We start from the raw sequence: 5,411 nt of genomic DNA on the forward strand, positions 1-5,411 counted from the left end.
TCTCTCTCTCTCTCTCTCTCTCTCTCTCTCTCTCTCTCTCTGTCTTTCTCTCATTACTTTTGGGACAGGGTTTGCCCAGCTGCCTCCATTTACCTTTGTGTTGTATTTATACTGAAGTCCTGTGTACTGAACGACATACATTATCAACCCTTTTTTTATTTTGAGACAGGGCCTCAGTAAATAACTAAATTGCCCAGGCTGGGATCGAACTCGTGACCCTCCCGTCTCAGGCTCCCAGAGTTCTGGGATTATAGAGGTGCTCAGCAGCCATGTCTGGCTAGGGGCTCATTCGTCGTGTGGCCAAGGGTGGAACTGGGGGGCATGGACAAGAGGAGTCTGAGAGGACACAGAGGAGGACGGGATGGCGGGCCAGCTGTGCCTGCTGACTTCACCCTCCCTGGTCTCCTGCCCTGAGGAACTGGACTTCTCCAGATGCACACAGACTTAGTTTCTGCCATTCTCCACTCCTTTTTTTTAAAAAAATTATTTATTTGATACAGGATCTCACTTGCAGTTTAGACTCATAACGATCCTCCTGTCTCAGCCTCCCCAGTGCTGGGATTACAGGCGGGGGCCACGCCACCACGGCTGGTTTTGATGGCTGGCTGGGCATGGGGCTGGTATGGCATGTAGTACCTGGGATTGAGCCCGGGTTCTTGCGCTTGCCATGTCTGCTCCTTCCTGGGGCTGGTGCCCTTGGTCAGCGCCAGCCGGGAGAGGGCAGAGCAAGGCACCCGCTGCCCTATGTTGTCTTGCTGTCGCCCCCTGTGCAGCTTCTCCAAGCCCGAGGCTGGGCCCGGCCGTGCTGTGTGCATGTCGCTCCCCTTGGAGAACGTAGCAGCTTGTTTCTGTGCCCCTCACCCAGGGGGGGTGTTGGAACATCAGCCCTCTTGGGTCGGGAGGATTCCAGGGGGCCTTGGATGCCTTGTAGACCACGGAGCTTGTTGGAGCCTCTGCCACAGATGTTTAGGCATGAGCGGTGGCCAGGGTGACAGCGTGTGAAATAAAGGAATTGGTGCGCCAGGATCGATGCTCAGATCCTTGGGGTGTGGCCTTGACTTGAGCAGGAGGAGCTGGACATGGCTTGCCTAGGGTTGGGTGACAGTGCGTCCCCACACTGTGGACACAGGCACCACCCCAGGAGGGCCCTGGTGTGTGTCCTTTCCCTCTCTGGGAGTGCCAGGAAAGGATTCCGGCTCCAAGTGCCAGGAAGGGTCCCTTCACACGTGCAGGAACGGGGGGCACCCGACCATTCAGGCTGCTCCAGCGCCAGAAAACTTGTATCCGTGGCTCGAGAGGCCACAAAGGCAGAAGGGGCAGCCACGGAGAAGGGCTGAGGACAACAGCTCGGTGCCAGTGGGGCTGGGCTCAGGGACCTGCAGCTTCCTCCCTGCAGCCTCCTCCCCGCAGCAGCCTTGACTCCAGCTCCCAGAAGTATCCAGAACCCGCCCCAGGCCCTGCACTGTCCTTCTTCACCATGATGGGCTCTTTGCTTGTGGCTCAGCCACCTGAGCCTCCCCTGGCCAGTGTCTTGGGACAGGGGCCAGCTTCTGTCTGGCCCCTAACACCCCTTCTTCAGGTAGTCACGCCGGCCAGCCTGCCTACCTACAATCCCCACTATGGGGCACCTGGCCAAGATCCCCAACTGCTTGTGTGAGGGGTATGGTGAAAGGATGCAAAGAGAAACAGAGGCAAATTTAGTAATGCACACAGAGGGCTGGGAGGTTGGTGCCTCAGAGTGGGCAGAGGCAGGGACTCCACGCAGCCGCGGTGTACCGGGCGTACACAGTGAGAGGAGGGATTAGAGAAGGTTCAAGGTCAGGAAGGCTCAGAGGTCCACAACCGGCAGGGCTAATCCTGGGAGGACTGCAGAGGGACAGGTGACCCCATGCTGAGGAGGATCTTGCCCTGAGGTCTTTTAATCTTAGTGGTCTGAGTTTAGTCCTAATGGGTGGGGGAGGACGGCCCATGCCTGAAGAGGTCATGGGAAATCTCCAAAGGATGATACCAGTAATCCCAAGCCCCCATTCATCCCTTAGGGAAGGATGGAATATTAGCCACTGTGAATTTGTGGTCCCCAATGCCCCGCCCCACCCCACTGTCACCCACAGGAAGTCTCAAGCCTGTCCTTTCTTAGAAGACACCCGACGCGCACGGAGTCTGGTCAGCTCTGCTCTTGAGTGTGACCTTGGTCACCGTCCCACTCTGGCCTGGGCCCAGCCTCTGCTGGGACCCGAGTGCCTGCAGCAGCCACACCCATCTCAGCCACCCATCGGAGTGGGGTGAGGCCACACAGGTCAGGCTGGACTCGGGGTCTCTGGGATAAACTAAGAAGCGTGGCAGGGAGAGGTCCCTCCCGAGGAAGCTCTGTAGGCCCAGTGGCTGTCAGTCACTCCTCTGCCCTGAGGATCTTGGGGGCGGAGAGTGTGGTCTCGCCTCTCCAAACTGGCAGGGCAGCAGCGGGCAGCGGAGGTGTGGTCACCGCTCTCAGGAGGGGCCGTGCAGAAGTGTGTGGCTCTGTTCTGCAGTTTCCCCCGTGCCTGTGGTAATGGCCTCACATGTTGGGCGTGAAGCTCCTGCTTCTTTGTTAACAAGTTTTTGTTTTTTTAAAAAATTTTATTTATTTATGTGTGTGTGTGTGTGTGTGTGTGTGTGTGTGTGTGGCCAGCTCAGCCCACCAGGGGGCGGGGCTGGCTGGCATGTGGCGCTGGGGGATTGAACCGCCGTCCCTGGGCTTCGCTAAGCTTGTTCCACGTAGGTGCTTTAGACCACTGAGCCATCTCACCAGCCCGCTCCTGCTTCTTTGTTATAAATAAAAAGAGGCGAGGAGGCGGGTACTGTCTCTCGTGGCTTCGTGTGGGTGGTACGACCTGGAGCCAAGAGGGCGCTGCTGGGAGCCAGGTGGCACAAGGTGGCATGCGAGGTTAGGAAGGACCCAGAGCGGGAGGACTGGAGGGGCTGTTCAGGTGGCTGAAGAGCTGGACACGTAAAGCCTTGGCTTTGGAAAGGTTGGACCGGCTTATCAGGGGTGAATTAATGGCAGGGTCCTGTGTTGATGGGGGACCCTCAGGAGGCTGGAGCACGGTGACAGGAGGCTGAGGGCTAGCCAGACAAGAGTGTGGGCAGGGGGACAGAAACTGGCCGAGTCTGGGGAAAGTCACAACGTGTTCTTTCCTGAAAAGAACTTTTACCCATGTAAGGAAGGACTCGAAGGTGGGAGTTCAAGGGTGGAACCAAGGAAGAGCATGGTGACCAAATGGAGGCCCCAAGGAGGGAAGTGGTGACAGGTGGGGTGAGCAGGGGCAGAGTGCACCGGCACCCTCTGCAGTTTGGGGCTGAAGGGACAGGGCGATTACTTGTGGCTTTCACAAGGACTCAGGTAAGTTACCAGCAGGACACAGCTTCACCTGAGAGCAATGTGCCCCCGGGAGGGGTCTCCGGGAGGGACTGCTGTGGGATTCAGCGGATGACCATGAAGGGCACAGTCCACTTAGGCTGTAGGGCCCTGAGGTTTAAACCTTTTTTTTTTTTTTTTGTGGAACCGGGGATTGAACTCAGGCTCTTGTGCTTGCCAGGGAAGCACTTATTCCACTGAGCCACCTCCCCAGCCCCTGGTTTAAATCTTTGACTAGGACAAATTTGTTAGTCAAGCTGTGCTTATCAGCCTGGGTGTCAGGAGAGGGCAGGAGAAGGTTAGTAGCCCGTCGGAGCTCTTTTGGGACTATTGCAGGACTGGGAGGTTGTCTCCAGCGGCTGGCCTCTGAGGTGCGGGGAAAAGATGGGAGCCGCAGTGGGGGACAGGGACGGTGGCACCAGGGTGGCTATAAGCCCTGGTTGCGTCCCGGTGATGGTCAGAAGAGCTGACAACTCCGTTAAGATGTCTCACCTGAAAAGGGGGAAGGGACAGGTAGAGTGACTGAAACTGAGCGTGGGAAAATGTGTTGGCCCGATGGCACCAGGTCAGGGGAGTTGTGAAGGGTCTGGGGACTTCACCATCAATGCTAAGGAGGCCAAGGGGGTCGGGAGGAAGGCAAGGCCGAGTGGGAGGTGCCTGTGTCAGTTAAAAATGGGACAGGGTTACCTCCCACTGCAAGAGTTACCCAGAGCTGGCCATGGGAAATGTTTCTGTGGTCCTGAAAGCCTCTGGGCAGCTTCAGTGGCAGCTAGGGTTTGTCTAGTTGTCCCCCCAAAGCCTCATGCAATCACTGAGATGGTGCCCAGTGTTTGTGACTCATGCTTGATCCAGGGGCAGCATGCTGGGTGTGAGTGCTGTGCCGCCCTCAGGTGACAGCTGGATGCAGCCTGAGGAAGGGAGGGGCTGGCTCGGCCTCCGCTGCTCCTCCCTTTTGCTCTTGCTGTTCTGCTGTTTTCTGCCACCGTGAACTGCTGCCTTCCCCATGTGTCCCTCTGCCTTGGAGCCAGCCGGTTATGGACTGAACCCTTCACAAGCTGTGGGCTAAACTTTCCCTTCCTTAATACTGGGTGTCAGCTTTTCCCAACAATGAGAGAAGAGTAACCCAAACACCTGGCAGAGAAGCCTCCAAGGGGCCGGGGAGGTGGCTCAGTGGAATAAGCGCTTCCCTGGCAAGCGCAAGGGCCTGAGGTCAATCCCCGGTTCTGCCAAAAAAAAAAAAAAAAAAAAAAAGAAGCCTCCAAGACGTCTGTGTTACCTTTCTCACCATCTGGCAACTCCTTTAGCAGCAGACAAGGCTGCCTTTTGCCCAAAGTCTGATCCAAAATTTCTGTGTCTCCGAAGCTCCCAGAGTGGACTCACGCTCACTGCCCAGCGAGTAGGATTTACAGGTTAGGAAGGGCATGTGTTATGGCTTGTGTCTGGACTTTCCCTACAGGGTCATGCCGTCGCGGGGGATGGACATTATGTCTAGGGTGTTTTTCTTTTTCTTTTTCTTTTTTGGCCCTGGGGATTGAACTCAGGGCCTTGTGCATGCCATGCGGTGGCAGCGGGGAGCAAGGCAGGTGTGGCAGTTCACACTCTCCCACCGAGCTGCGTCCCCAGACCGGCCGGCCGCGCGTTATGGAGGAGGCGAGTCTAGAGACTGCGATTGGCTCCTCGTGTGGTGCTGGAGTTGGCGGTGTGAGCGCCGCGCTGCTCCAGGGCGGGTGGCCTGCGGATGGCGTGCGGCGCAGGGAACCTGCTTCTGTCGCGCCTGGGGTGGCCGCAGGGAGCCGTTGCCCTCTCCCCCCACGCCATGCGGCCCTGGAGCCAGCCGAGGGTGGAGCGATACCCCCACCAACTGTGCGCTAAATAAGCCTTTCCTTTTCAATTCGGGTGGCAGGTATTTTGTCTCAGCAATGAGGGAACAGTAACTACACATGCACATGAAAGAAAGGAAAGGCTGGTGGAAGGGGGACCCGTGATTTATTTATTTATTTATTTATTTTTTCCATGA

Source organism: Octodon degus, unplaced genomic scaffold (assembly GCF_000260255.1).
Source record: "Octodon degus isolate 3935 unplaced genomic scaffold, OctDeg1.0 scaffold00056, whole genome shotgun sequence".
Classification (NCBI taxonomy): domain Eukaryota; kingdom Metazoa; phylum Chordata; class Mammalia; order Rodentia; family Octodontidae; genus Octodon; species Octodon degus.